Source organism: Aquarana catesbeiana, linkage group LG07, assembly GCF_042186555.1.
Source record: "Aquarana catesbeiana isolate 2022-GZ linkage group LG07, ASM4218655v1, whole genome shotgun sequence".
Lineage (NCBI taxonomy): Eukaryota > Metazoa > Chordata > Amphibia > Anura > Ranidae > Aquarana > Aquarana catesbeiana.
The window spans coordinates 176055160-176071333 of record NC_133330.1 but is presented as its reverse complement, the minus strand read 5'-3'; positions in this window follow the sequence as shown (position 1 = coordinate 176071333).

The following is a 16174-nucleotide window of genomic DNA, read 5'->3' as shown; positions in this document are numbered from 1 at the left end:
TCATGCACCATGTAAAACAGACGCTGGCGATGGTTGCTGGAACCGATCATACCTTGGGGCTGCGGACCAAAAAATTGTCTGAACGCATCGGTCAGACGGCCACCTTCTCCACCGCGCCTTCTTTGACTGACCGAAGCCTCAGCAACACGTTGTCCAGGAACAGGAGTTTGTAACCTCCCAGTCTCTGGGAACGCATTGCACAGACCTTTCTGCAAGGCCTCCCGAAGATGTTTCATCCTCTGCTTCCTCTGTGATGGCAAGATAAGGTCCGCAACCTTACCCTTGTAACGTGGATTTAAGGAGGGTTGACAACCAGTAATCATCCCTTCCCTTGATACCACGAATACAAGGATCCTTCCACAGGCTTTGCAGGATCAGAGAGGCCATGCAGCGTAGGTTTGCTGAGGCATTCGGTCCGGAGTCCTCTGGGTCACTAAGGACGACATGGTCCGCAGCCACCTCCTCCCAGCCACGTACAAGTCCATGTGTTTCTTGGGACTGATCCCTTAAAGACTGCTGCTGATGCTGAGTGCCAGGCTCCACCTCCATACTGACACAATATTCCTCTTCCTCCTCCTCTTCCTCGTCCTCTTCCTGTGTGATCGGCGGGCACGCAGGAACACTGTCTGGATAAAGTGGGCCTTGGGAGCTAAGGAAGTCCTCCTCTTCCTGCCTCTGTTCTGCCTCAAGTGCCCTGTCCATTATTCCACACAGCGTGTTCTCCAACAGGTGGACAAGGGGGACAGTGTCACTGATGCATGCACTGTCACTGCTCACCATCCTCGTGGCCCCCTCAAATGGTGACAGGACAGTGCATGCATCCCTGATCATGGCCCACTGGCGTGGGAAAAAAAAACAAGCTCCCCTGACCCTGTCCTGGTGCCATAGTCGCACAGGTACTCATTGATGGCTCTCTGCTGCATGTGTAGCTGCTGCAGCATGGCCAACGTTGAGTTCCACCTGGTGGGCATGTCACAGATAAGGCAGTTCTTGGGCAGGTTAAACTCCTTTTGGAGGTCTGCCAGCCGAGAACTGGCATTATAAGACCGGCGGAAATGCACACAGACTTTCCTGGCCTGCCTCAGGACATCCTGTAAGCCCGGGTACCTGCCCAAGAACCGCTGCACCACCAAGTTAAGGACGTGAGCCAAACAGGGCACATGGGTCATTTGTCCCTGGCGGAGGGCAGAGAGGAGGTTGGTGCCATTGTCGCAAACCACCATTGCTGCCTTAAGTTGGCGTGGCATCAACCACCTCTGAACCTGCCCCTGCAGAGCTGACAGAACCTCTGCCCAAGTGTGGCTCCTGTCCCCCAAGCACACCAGCTCAAGCACTGCATGGCATCTTTTAGCCTGCATACTTGCGTAGCCCCTTGAACGGCTACGGAGCACCGCTGGTTCCGAGGAAAAAGCACAGGAAGAGGCCATGGAGGAAGAAGAAGAGGAGGGAATGGAGGAGAGAGGTGTGTCACAATCATTAGTAGTGGCATTTTGGAGGCGTGGTGGCTGAACAACCTCCAACACTCCTACACCTTGTCCTGCATCCTTCCCAGCTGCCAGCAGAGTCACCCAATGCGCCGTGAAACTTAGGTAATGTCCCTGTCCATGCCTGCTGGACCATGAGTCAGAGGTAATATGCACCTTACCGCTGACCGCCCTGTCCAGTGAGGCATGGCCATTGCCTTCCACATGCCGGTAGAGAACTGGAATCGCCTTCCGTGAGAAAAAGTGGTGTTTGGGTACCTGCCACTGAGGAACCGCACATTCCACAAACTCATGGAAGGGGGCAGAGTCTACCAACTGAAAAGGCAGCAGTTGAAGTGCTAGCAATTTTGCCAAGCTAGCATTCAACCGCTGGGCATGTGGATGGCTGGGAGCAAACTTCTTTCGGTGGTGCAGCAGCTGGGGCAGGGAAATTTGCCTGGTACAATCTGACATCGGTGTACCAAAAGCAGATTGCCCACAAGTACTTGGCTGTGACATACCTAATTCTACACCTTCATTCCTCTCAGTGCAGGTCTCAGAGAGGACTGAAGGTATAGTGGGGTTGGAGATCTCAGCTGATGAGCAAGGAGAGGTCCTCTTTGTTCTTTGGTGTGGGTCTTTTAGATACCCTTGCCAACGAACTGCATGGCAGGTCAACATATGTCTGGTCAAGCATGTGGTACCCAAGTGGGAGATGTTTTGGCCACGCGAGATACGCTTGAGACATATGTTGCAAATAGCAGTGGTGCGTTCTGATGCACTCGTCTCAAAAAAGGCCCACACCAAAGAACTTTTTGAATAACGCGCAGAGACTGCAGCGCCCGGCACATGTGGAGCTTTGGGGTGTGATGCAGTCAATGTGCTGCCCTTAGGCTGGCCCCTGGAGGGCATCCTGCCTCATTGGTGATGTGCCGCCTCCTCCTCCTCCTCCTCTATCCTATCAGGCACCCACGTTGAGTCAGTGACCTCATCATCCCCTCCCTCCTCATCACTGGAGCAAACCTGGCAGTATGCTGCAGCAGGGGGAGCATGACTGCCAGATTGCTGTCCTTCTTGGGCACCCCCTCTGTCCGTGCTCATGTTACTGCCTTCATTGAGCTCAGTATCATCATCAGAGCCTTCCAAACGCTGGGCATCCTCCTGGAGCATGTACCCAACACTGTGGTCAAACAGTTCAAGGGACTCCTCAGGAGGACCTGGTGGGGCTAGGGAAGGAGTCACTGATGACATTGAGCCGAGGGAAGAGGCCGCTGCTTTGCCAGACAAAGTACCCTGAGCATGAGTGAGAGAGGATGAGGACAATGAGGACGGCTTGGTCATCCACTCGACCAAGTCTTCGGCATGTTGCGGCTCAACACGGCCAGCTGCCGAAAAAAAGGCCAGGCGTGTCCCACGGCCACGTGCTGATGAGGATGCACCGTCTCCACGACCAGCACTAGACACAAAGCCTGCTTGCCCTCTCTTATTGGCTTGTGACTGTCTGCCTCTCCTTCTTGGCCTTCCAGACATACTAATGGCCTGTAGCTGCACTAAGCTGGGATATATATATATATATATATATATATATATATATATATATATATATATATATATATATATACTGATACTTCAGCTTGCAAAATCAACTGCCTGCCGGTAGTATGAGAACACCACCAACCTTCTACAGGTAGCTTTAGTTGAACACTGTGCAGAGCTTGCAAAAAACTAACTTGTAGCTTTTTTAGCTGCCTGCGGTAGTGATAGGATCAGGAAAACACCACCAACCTTCTACAGGTAGCTTTAGCTGAACACTGTGCAGAGCTCGCAAAAAAATAACTTGTAGGTTTAGCTGAACACTGTGAGGAGGACGCACCACACTAACATGTAGTTTTAGCTGAACACTGTGAGCAGGACGCACTGCACTAACTTGTAGCTTTAGATGAACACTGTGCAGAGGTCTCACTACACTAACTTGTAGTTTTAGCTGAACACTGTGAGGAGGACGCACTGCACTAACTTGTAGCTTTAGATGAACACTGTGCAGAGGTCTCACTACACTAACTTGTAGTTTTAGCTGAACACTGTGAGCAGGACGCACTGCACTAACTTGTAGCTTTACATGAACACTGTGCAGAGCTCGCAAAAAAATAACTTGTAGGTTTAGCTGAACACTGTGAGCAGGACGCACTGCACTAACTGTAAATAGTCTAGCTGCCTGACTGTGGTACTAATAGGATCAAAAGAACACCAGCTATTTTCTTCAGGTAGCTCTAAATACTGTAACAAGACAAGCCTGCCTGTCAGTAAGAAGATAACAGGAACGGATCTAGCTAAACTGAATACAGTGTGTATATATATATATATATATATATATATATATATATATATATACAACACCTGGGATGCATATATATACACAATACACTGTAAGTGCAGCTAACTCACTGATTGTCCTGCCTAATCTATCTAACTCAAATGAAATGACACTGTCTCTCTGTCTATCTATCTCTCTTTCAATGCCAGAACACACACTACACAGGGCCGCCGTGCAGGCGGCCTTATATAGTGTGGGGCGTGTTCTAAACCCCCTGAGCCATAATTGGCCAAAGCCACCCTGGCTTTGGCCAATTACAGCTCTCTCTACCGACGGCGCTGTGATTGGCCAAGCATGCGGGTCATAGTGCATGCTTGGCCAATCATCAGCCAGCAATGCACTGCGATGCCGCAGTGAATTATGGGCCGTGACGCGCCACACGAATTTGGCGCGAACGGCCCATAAAGTTTGGAACTCGGTGAACGACCAAACAGCCAATGTTCGAGTCGAACATGGGTTTGACTCGAACACGAAGCTCATCCCTAATGCCAATATTCTGTTTGCTTTGTTAGTAGCAGCTTGGCATTGCATGCCATTGCTGAGCCTATCATCTACTAGGACCCCCAGGTCCTTTTCCATCCTAGATTCCCCCAGAGGTTCTCCCCCCAGTGTATAGATTGCTTTCATATTTTTGCCACCCAAATGCATTATTTTTGCATTTTTCTACATTGAACCTCATTTGCCATGTAGTCGCCCACCCCATTCATTTGTTCAGGTCTTTTTGCAAGGTTTCCACATCCTGCGGAGAAGTTATTGCCCTGCTTAGCTTAGTATCGTCTGCAAATACAGAGATTGAACTGTTTATCCCATCCTCCAGATCGTTTATGAACAAATTAAATAGAATTGGTCCCAGCACAGAACCCTGGGGAACCCCACTACCCACCCCTGACCATTCTGAGTACTCCCCATTTATCACCACCCTCTGAACTCGCCCTTGTAGCCAGTTTTCAATCCATGTACTCACCCTATGGTCCATGCCAACGGACCTTATTTTGTACAGTAAACGTTTATGGGGAAGTGGGTCAAATGCTTTTGCAAAATCCAGATACACCACGTCTACAGGCCTTCCTTTATCTAGATGGCAACTCACCTCCTCATAGAAGGTTAATAGATTGGTTTGGCAAGAACGATTCTTCATGAATCCATGCTGATTACTGCTAATGATACGGTCTTATTACTAAAATCTTGTATATTATAGTCCCTTATCATCCCCTCCAAGAGTTTACATACTATTGATGTTAGGCTATCTGGTCTGTAGTTCCCAGGGATGTATTTTGGGCCCTTTTTAAATATTGGTGATACATTGGCTTTTCTCCAATCAGCTGGTACTATTCCAGTCAGTAGACTATCTGTAAAAATTAGGAACAACGGTCTTGCAATCACTTTCATTATTTTTTATTTATTTTTTTTTTATTATTTTTTATTATTATATTTTGTATATATTTGGTTTTGGCAGTTGTTCATTGTGTGTCACTATTTGGTTATTTGTTTTGATTTACAGTTTTGGTATACTGGAGGTGTGTTTACTTATTTTTAAACAAATTATATTATTCTATACTTTACTTGTGCCTGATATTCTCTGTGGCAGTCCACATATTTCTGTTTACACCTGTTCCTGACATAACACCAAGGCCAGTCCTGACCAGAAGTGGCTGCACAGGGAAGCCAATTGGCTCTGCTGTTGTTTGTGGTAAGATGCATCCTGAGGAGGTTATATAATTTTCTTTACTAGTGACACAGGAAAAGGAATATTGCTGACAGATACTGAACGGAGTGAGCCTGTGACCAGCTGCTTGCATGCATTTGTCTTGCTCATTCCCTAGGTGATCAGGGCAGGATGTTGTTTGGTGATGTTCAGCCACTGATTCAAGTTTGTGCAGAATTGGCTTAGTCCATTACTTCTAAAGGTGGTGATGACTTTATTCCCCCCTTCAGTATGGCTTAGGTAGAATTACTGGTATGGTTATTGGAGGATGACTCAGATTTTTTTTTAGCACTATTCAGCATGTTCCCAAAAGGTGCTAGTGGATTTTTTTTTTTTTAACGCAGTGCAGTCTCTAGTCAGACAAGCAGAGTGTAAACTGAATTTTGTTCAAACATTACTACAAGCATGGTCGGGTACAGTGCACTCAGCCTCAGTTAGCTTGCATTAACCCATTCCCTACACCCACCCTCTCAAGTATCTCTCTCTCATCATCCACAGCAACCACAGTTGCAGCCCAGTATACCCTACTACCAACTATACGTGAGTACCCTGTTTCCACTTGCTTCACCTGCCCTGCCTTTAACACCTTGAAGATTATCTCTTCTTCTTCAGAAATCCTCCTTAACAACTGCTCCCTCTTTTTCACCATCCCTCAGCTCTTCTCTTCCATCAGCTGCTCCCCCTACTCACAGTCCTGCATTCACATGCAGAACCTCAGTGGCTAAACCCCCCAAAAATTAAAGTTTGTTTCCAACTCACACAATCCTGCCACTATCCAATCCTGCCTTTACGCCAGACGATCTGCCCCAGCCTGTTTCCATGCTATCCGATCTACTTCAGTCTGCTTCCACACCAGCCAATCTGCTCCAGTCTGCTTTCTGATCCATGTCTGCTGCCCAACCTGATGGTCCTCTGCCTGCTGCCCTTCCTGATGGTCCTCTGCCTGCTGCCCAGCCTGATGGTCTTCTGCCTGCTGCCCAGCCTGATGGTCTTCTGCCTGCTGCCCAGCCTGATGGTCTTCTGCCTGCTGCCCAGCATGATGATCTGGTGACTGATGATCCAGTGCCTGCTACCCAGCCTGATGATCCAGTGCCTGCTGTCCAGCCTGATGATCCGGTGCCTGCTGTCCAGCCTGATGATCCAGTGCCTGCTGTCCAGCCTGATGATCCAGTGCCTGATGCCCAGCCTGATGATCAGGTGCATGATGATCTGGTGCCTGCTGTCCAGCCTGATGAGCCGGTGCCTGCTGCCCAACCTAAAGTTCTGGTGCCTGCTGCCAAGCCTGATGATCCAGTGCCTGATGCCCAATATGATGAGATGGATTGTCCTGCAAAGGGTAGGATTCCCTCTGCTGTTGGGTCTGACACCTCTGAGTCTTCATGTACCTTGTATGGGTCACCTGTTTGGCCTGAGATTCCTTTTACAGTTGCCTTGGTTAGGTCCCTCTTACAGTATGTTGCTCCAATGGAGCCAAAGCCTGGTGGTCCGGACATACTCTTTGCAACTGGTAGCTATGTTTGCCTTCAGGACCCTGGAAGTGGTGAGCTGGGGAGTACCAATTGTGCCTTGCCATGACCCGGATGTGATTGCCACAACTCCAGGTGCATTAGGGAACTCAGATCGGGTAACGAGTGCCTTGGGAAAACTTGGCCTTAGATGTGTGGAACCAGTCCTAGAAACCAGGCAGGCTAAACGGTTGTAACCAGATATTCCAGTGTCAGAATTCCGGTGTTGTCACATGACTCCAGGGCTAGGTTTGTGGATGATCTATTGCACCCCAGTATTGGGATGCCTACTGTCTTGAGTGATCAAATGTCATAGGTCTCTGAGAATCTGGCCAACAGGTTACCTATCCAGTTGCCTTACCCCAGCGGTGGGGTATAGCCAGTCACCAGACCTAGGTGGTGGGACACCTAGCTCATTGTTGTATCCCAGCAGCAGGGAATCATATTTGGAACCCGGCACTTCTTTGGCCTATGAGACATTTTCCCTCTGGACTTATGCAGCAACTAGGTATCTTTTATGGACTCCTTCAGCTATGGCTGGTTGGAGCATTCAAAGGTCGCTCCTTAGAGGGGTAGTGTCAGGAAAGGGTTCCCCTGCTGGTAGCACTGTGGCTCCCAGGTCTATAGGCTGCAGTTCTGGTGTCTACCAGCGGGTGTCCCTCAGCAACCAGAAGCTCACATCATCTCATGTAATCAGTCATCACCTGATGCTGGTTGTCTCTAAAAGGAAGAAAAATTGACTATCTCTGTACTATGGGCAAAATGCACATAGAATAAAATAAAGTTTTTTTATTTATACAAAAGAATAAAAGGAGTATATCCAAATGCAGATTGGTATTGTTCATACCAGAAAAATATCAAAAAATATAACATCTCTGTACATATGTTTCACTAATACTTTATCTTCACAGAGGTGGACACAAAGGGTATAGTGGGTCCTCAGTGGACTAGTACTCCTCAACATATTTTGCGGAATTTCACTGCTTCTTCAGGATGACAGTGTCAGGGCTGGCTCAGCCCTTCCTTCTCTAAGCTGGCCACTCAGCTGTTGGCTAATTGCCAGCTCTTATCTCTCTCCACAGTTACCCAGCTGTTGTGGATCTGCTCTTCAGTCCCGCCTACTTAAAGATCTCCAGCTCACTTCATTCCTGCCTTCGCCTTGGCCACATCACAAGAAACCATCTCCTGCGTTCCTGGTTAAAGACTGGCTTTGCTGACATCCCTTCTAGCTCCTTATCCTGCTTGCTGTTCCTCTTCTTGGATCCCAAACTTCTGGTCTGGCTGATTACCCGATCTGGTTACTGAACTCTGGCTTGGCTGATTAGCCGATCTGGTTACTGAACTCTGGCTTGACTGACTACCCGATCCGGTTACTGGACTCTGGCTATGCTTTGGCTACACTTACTCTATTTACCTTTTTTATTTGTATTAAGTGTGATTTTACTGTACTTCTGTCTCGGTCTGGTTCATGGTTTCTGACAGTAGGTGAAGGCCATGAATTCAGAAGATACAGTCAATCCACTTGTTGGTAATATTTTTTCCAAATTGGATGAGCAAGATCAACGCATGAATCAGTTTGCCATGGCGTTACAAATGCTCCTGAGTCATACGGCTCACCTGGAATCCCCCCACTGTGGCTGCTCCGGTACAACCTGAGTTACAGGCTGTCCCTGCTGCTGCGCCTGTCTCTGTGCAGGTATCCACCTTGAGTATTACCTCTATAAGAGGTATGTATGGTTCCGCCCCGCTTCCCCAGCGATTTGGGGGCGATCCAGTTCAATGCAGAGGGTTTCTCAACCAAGTTGAGATATACATTGAGATGCTGCCCCAGGTTTTTCCCACGGACAGAAGCAAAGTAGGGTTTGTGATATCTTTGCTTTCTGAGAGAGCCTGGGCTAACCCTCTATGGGAGACACAAAAAACTGTTGACTTGAGTTACCCTGAGTTTGTGGCCTCCTTTAAAAGGGTATTTGACATTCCCACACACTCCGCTTCTGCTGCCAAGTGTCTCATGTCCATCAAACAGAGCACGAGAACTGTTGCCGACTACGCCATTGAGTTTGTTGAGTACTCTGGCAGCAGTGGTTGCTTGGAACAATGAGACCCTCATGGCTGCTTTTTCTCATGGTCTCTCGGATTCCATCAAGGATGAGATAGCAGCCGAGATATACCCACTGAGCTGGAGAGCTTTATCTCTTTTGCCATCCTCATTGACTCCAGACTCAGAGAAAGACTTTCTTTTAAGGAGCGCTTGTTTACCTCCGAGCTTAGCAGTCCCCCCCGTGCCTCCCTCATCTCCCATGCCTCCTAGTACTGAGTCGGTTAGTGAAGATGAACCCATGCACTTGAGCTTCACGTGTCTCTCTGTGGATGAGAGAGCCTTTAGGAGGAGGGAGAGATTGTGCCTTTATTGTGGCCAGGCAGGTCACTTTTTGAAGTCTTGTCCTACCCGTCCTGTGAACACCCGAACCTTGAGGTCCTGTCATGGACAGACCTTAGGTGGTGCTGTGTTGTCCCCAGTTATCCAGAAGGATAAGCCCCTGGTTTTGGAACCCTTTCTTGGGCTAAGTCATCTATTAAGATACAGGCTCTAATCGATTCTAGGGCTGCAGGCCTGTTCATTGATGCTGCCTTTGTATCAAAGCACTCGGTTCCACTGCAGCTGCGTGACACTCCACTTGCCATTGAGGCTCTTGACGGGAGACCTCTACAGCCTGCCCATGTGACTCATGAGACGGTTTCATTGTCCATGGCCGTAGGGGCTCTTCACCATGAGATAATCCAATTCCAAGTGATTTCCTCTCCTAAGTTTCCTCTGGTTATTGGTTATCCTTGGTTACAGAGGCACAACCCCTCTTTTAATGCTGAGGTTCTCTCCTGGTCACCACAATGCAGTGAAAAATGCTTCCGGAAGGTAGCCAAGGTCCTGTGTACCTCTTCACTCTCCTCCCTGCCAGAGGAGTACCGTGATTTTAGCGATGTTTTTGACAACTGTCAAGCCAGTAGTTTGCCTCCACACCGGCCGTATGATTGCGCAATTGACCTTCAATCTGGTGCCACTTCCCCTCGTGGCCGGGTTTACCCTTTGTCGGTCTTGGAGGATAAAGCCATGGAGGAGTATGCTGCAGACGCACTTTCTCAGGGTTTCATCCGCAAATCCTCCTCTCCTTCTGGTGCTGGTTTCTTCTTTTTGAAGAAGAGGAGCGGTGAACTGAGACCTTGTATTGAATATAGGGGTCTCAACCATTTCACGATTAAGAATGCCTACCCGATCCCGTTGATTACAGAGTTATTTGACTGCCTCAAGGGAGCAACGGTTTTCACTAAGCTTGATCTGAGAGGGGCTTACAATCTCATGAGGATTAAGGAGGGCGATGAGTGGAAAACTGCGTTTAATACCAGAACAGGCTATTATGAGTATCTCGTAATGCCTTTTGGCCTTTGTAACGCCCCGGCAGTTTTCAGGAATTTACATTCAAATAATTTTTATTTTGAAAAATGAAAGGTTCATACAAAAAAATAACAGTCAGTTCAAAGCATGGATCTCATACAGTCTCAGAAGTTACAATCAACGAAGTGACCGTCATCTACTTTCCTTTACCGAAATCTTTAAAGCTCAAAAGTAAGGTTGTAAGGCATATATTCTACGAGAATAAAAAGGCCTGATGTACAAACAAAAAGAAAAACAAAAAAAAAAAAACATAAAAAAAGAAAAAAAAAACCTGGCTATGACCACAGGAACGAGAGATTCCAGCTCATACCTCAGACCAATGGACAGACCACCCCAAAGGGAGCACGCTGTGGCCTGTCCGAAGGGCCCGGGTTTCCGGTTCCTGCGTCATTGCCCAAAAACTAAAACTGTACCATGCTAAGTTATTCATGTTTTGAGAGCTGTCTAAGGTTTTTCTTTTTTCTCTACAATAGGAGCTTTGACTGAGATCCAGCCTTACCGCCTAATGATTACGGGAAAGGCTACTGCGTTAACAGTAAAAACATGAAATCAGGAAAATTAAAAAATGTAAAACAACCGCCCGTTCCCGGGCTTCACCTGAGAGAGCTTGATCTTTGTTAACCAACAAAGGAGACAAGAGAGTCTTCAGAGAAGAGAAGGGAAGAAGTAAAAGAGAGGAGGGGTAGATAGAGAGGGGGAGTACTCTGCAAAAGATTCTATCTTACGATGTATCTTGTGGTATGCCCGGAAACAGGGGAACCTTACAGTATTTGGCCCATGGTTCCCAGATAGCGAAAAATGGTTCGTTTTTGTCATTTATTTTAGCAACGATTTGTTCCTGTGCCATTATCCACGACACCTTCCTTTTAAAACCTTGTATTGAAACGCTAGGTTTCTTCCAGGACTTTGCTAAAGAAGCTTTAGCTCCTAAGAGAATAAAGAAAGTTAGCTTCTGTGAAAATTTAGAAAAAGTCCTGATCTTCCCATTAAGCAAAGCGAAGGAAGGATCAGGAGAGACTGTTTGCTGTAAAACAGTACTGATCGTGCGGAAGACCTTACCCCAGAACGCTCTTACTCTGGGGCACATCCACCATATGTGTATCATTGTCCCCTCCATCTTACAGCTCCTGAAACACAGAGGGGAAGATCCTGGAAAGATAATAGCTAAACGAGCCGGTACATAGTACCATCTTGTTATGACTTTAATACTGGCTTCTATCAATGATATGTTTAGTATACCTTTGAATGATCATTCAAACCTGGAGTACCAGTCCTGTAACATCAAGGAGTTGTCTAAGTCTTCTTCCCAGGCCCGTGCATATCTCGGTTTCTCTGCTGAAGATTTTAAGGCGGAATAGATTATGGAGATTCCTCCCCTCTGGACCTCTGAGGTGGAACACCATTGTTCAAATGGGGTCAAAGAGGACCTTTCTTGATTTTGCTTCCAAATGGAGTGAAGGTAGTGGTGTATTTGAGAGAATCTGAAAATCTCAGATTGGGGCATGTCTAACTCGTTTCGACAGTGGTTCAGTGTGATCGGTCCTCTGGGGGAGAGGAAATGGCCAATCCTATATAGGCCCTTGTCTGTCCACCACTTGAAGGCCCTGATTACCATCCCTGGCGGAAAAGCTGGGTTATGGAATAGGTGTGCTAAAGGTTTGAGAGGTGAGATAAGATTACGATGTGAAAAGAGTTTTGTACACAAGGCCATCGAGTGGGATAGGGTAGGTGATAGTATAGCAGGTCTATCAGTAGGAGTACACCAGAGAAGACAGTCGATCGTGTTCCGAGGGGCTGCATGTCTTTCCATTGCCAGCCAACTTGGTTTCAGGCCTCGTGCAAACTCCAACGAAATTTGGGAGAGTTGAGCTGCCTGATAGTAGCACCACAAGTCAGGGAGGCCGAGGCCTCCCTGACTTTTAGGACGGGTCAGCATACTGGAGGGGCATCTATACCCTCTACGGCCCCAAATAAAGTGGATGATTTCGGATTGAAATTTGAGGAGGGTTGATTTCTTAATAGGAATAGGAAGTGAACGAAAAAGGTGTAAGAGACAGGGAAGTAATGTCATCTTGATGGTGTGAATTCTGCCCAGCCAGGATAGCCCACACCTAGCCCACTTATCAAGGTCTTCCTTACATTTATGGAACATGGGGGGGAAATTAGCGCCAAACAGTTTTTGGATGTCTGGAGTTAAGTGGATGCTTAAGTAGGGGATATCAGTGGGCGCCCAGGAGAAATTAAAGTTAGAGGAAAGCTGTTTAAGTATATCCTGTGGGACTGTAATGTTCAGCGCGATAGATTTAGACATATTGACCTTTAGGCTAGAAACGATGCTGAAGTCTTGGAGGATCTTATAGATCATAGGAGTGGAAATGAGAGGGGAAGTGATGTAAAGAAGCAGGTCATTCGCATATAGAGCACATTTATGCTCCTGGTCACCACATTGGACCCCTTTGACATCTGGGTTGGTTCTAAGCGCTATAGCCAGTGACTCAATTGCTATCGCAAAGAGGAGGGGGGAGAGCGGGCAGCCCTGCCTGGTTCCTCTGTTAATAGGGAACGAGTCTGAATACCTTCCTAGGAGGCGGACCTGAGCAGACGGGGTCGAGTATAGGGATCTAATGTAGTTCAGAAAGAAGGGACCAAATCCCCAGCGCTGTAAAATGTCAGTTAAATATTCCCAGTTAACAGAGTCAAATGCCTTGTGTAGATCGATGGAAAGGAGGAAGCCCCGCTGCGGTGAGCCCCCATCCCAACCCGATTTGAGAAGGGATATAATGTCTATTGTCCTACGTATTTGGTCCGGCCCCTGTCTGCCAGGGATGAAGCCCACCTGATCGTTGTGAATATAATTAGCGATGAAGCTCGCCATTCTATTCGCTAGAATTTTTGTCAGGATTTTGATATCGTTATTAATAAGCGATATGGGCCTATAGTTCCCAAATTCACTTGGATCCTTCCCTGGCTTCGGTATCACCGAGATATATGCTGAGTTAAGATCAGGTCCCAGGAGGACTCCATCCCTGAGGGAGTTAAAGCATTTAGCTAGGTGGGGGGCAAGGATAGGGGCGAATTTTTTGTAATACCCAGTGGATAGGCCATCTGGACCTGGGGCAGAACCCGTTTTAAGCGAGGCAATCGTATCCAATACTTCCTCCTCTGAGATCTTGTCCTCTAGCAACTCCCTATGTTCTTTGGTCAATGCTGGTAGGGGTAAGTCCCTGAAGAAGCGATCCCTTTGTTGCTGTGGTGGGGGCTCAGAGGATTTATATAGGTCAGTATAAAATATGGAGAAAGCTTCCATAATTTTAGAAGGGCTCTGCATCAGGTCTCCCGATAATGTTTTGATTTTGGGGAACGCTAAAGTTCGGTGTTTTGGGGTGAGTTTGGCTGCTAGTTTGGAGCCCAAACGGTCTGTTTGGTAGTAAAACTTGGCTCCTGTCCATCTCAAGTGTTTCTCTGCTGCAGAAGTTAAAGCTAAGTTAAGTGCCGTCCTAGTGCGGTCAAGAGGCTCTAAGGAGTCTGATGTGGGTAGTCTCTTATGAGCTTTAGCAGCTGCCCTGTAGTCCGCTGTGAGTTTGAGGATGTCAGCTTTATGGGCTGCTTTAAGATGTGAGGATAAGCTAATTATGTGGCCCCTTATCACCGGCTTATGGGCTGCCCAAACGGTGGAGGGGGAGACCTCCCCCGTTTGGATAGTTCTTTGATGGCTTCTACTATGCCCTGACAGTTGATGGGATCATTGAGGAGGGCATAGTAGAAGCCATCAAAGAACTATCCTAGCCATCAAAGAACGGACCCTTGGAGGAACCTCCCTTATGAACTACTACCAAGACCATCGCGTGATCTGACAACGGAGAGTCAATAATCCTAGAGTTAAGGACCAGCGGGATTGTGCGCGAGCGTGTGAAGATGTGGTCTATCCTGGCTAGGGAATTATGCGGGACCGAGAAGTGGGTGTAATCTTTTTTGTGTGGGTTAACTTCCCTCCAAATATCCACCTAACCCTCCTCAAAAAGTAGAGCTGCTATTTTAGTGCTCTGTTTTGATGGGCGTTTAGATTTAGAAGTTCCATTAGCTAGTCTGTCAAGAGCGGAATCGAAAGCGACGTTCGAGTCTCCCCCAATAAATATTGTACCTTTTAAGGTGGGGTTGTCATTTTTTAAGTAACAGGTCGAAAAACGTTCTTTGACCTCTGTTAGGTGCATAATATGAAACAAATGTATAAAGTTCACCTTCAATGAAACCAGATACTAGCAGGAAACGCCCCTTGGGATCGACTATCGTCTCCGGTTGTGAGACATGCTTGGCAAAGCAGATGGCCACCCCTTTGGTTTTGTTTTCAGCTGAGGATAAGAAGAATTGTGGGTAGTGTTGGTGGAGAAATGAGGGTTTGTAATGTACTGGGAAGTGTGTTTCCTGCAAAAGAAAGACGTCAATATGCATAGATTGGTAGGACTGAAAGGTCATTCTACGTTTAATTGGGGAATTCAATCCTTGGGTGTTGTGTGATATGATTCTAAGGGGGAAATTCCAATCTTTTAAACTAACCATGGTCCAGAGGGGAGAAAACTGTCATTGCAAACCGTGGCTTACCGTTTCCCATGGAACGTGAAAGCTGGCTGTGATCTGTCGGTGAGTCAAGATGTCTGCTCGGGTCCGGCAAGGGGAGACCAGGACCACCCCTGAGACCGGTAGAACCTAAAAAGGAGTACAGGAGGGTAAAGAAAGAGGGGGGGAAAAGAGCAGAAGGTAGAGAGAAGAGAAGTACGATTAATTTCTTGGAATAAACATAAAGCCTCAATAAAATATCAATCAAAACTGATAAGTGTACTGAGGAGGTGAAAAAAACCCACCTCACCCAGCCCAAAGAGTAGGAAGAAATGTCTATCCTACCCTTACGGCCACTCGGGCCAGGGCCTCCTGAAAACAGGGAGACCGAAAAAAAAAACCTCAGGGGAGCCTAAGGTGCACCTGAGGGTAAATGAAGGTGCACTGGGTCCACCACAGCCCCAGTTCCTTTAATCAATCAAACCAGAGGCCGTGATCCGGTCTATTAAATACAAAAAACAGAGCATATAAATATATGTGAAAATATGGGGTGAACATGGAAAAGGAGACAAATATATAAAAAAAAAAAAAAAGGGGGAAAAAAAACATTTTCCATATTGACCCCTTTTGCCACCTAATCAGAGTGGATGTGACTATGTAGGAACCCCCCTATCTACGGGGGCAATCATGAATCCCTTACAGAAGGGGTCGATAGGCCTGGCCTATCAGTGCCCAGGAGGAGGTGGAGATCCCAGGGTCGATATCCACCCTTCCCTGGATAACGAAGGAACACTACGATCTTGCAGGGAAACTTCATGTTAAGCCCCCCTCCCCTAAGGCCCATTAAGAAAGGCTCCCAAAACCCACCCCTGCTCTGTGTTCAAACTATGTAAATCACATCTTGTAAAAAATTTAAGACATAAAAAAACAACTAGAAAGAGAGGCCTAGGCCAACTGAAGTAAGTCTCGGAGCCGGTGGGCTCGGGGAGAACGGGGACGTGCCCCAACAAGTCCTACGGCAGGCGTGCTGCACCCTTCAAAAAAAGAAAAAAATCTGGGACCCTGTGAAAGAAGTAGAAGTTCAAGTGGGGAAATTCTCCTTCGATCGCTTGGAACTTTGTT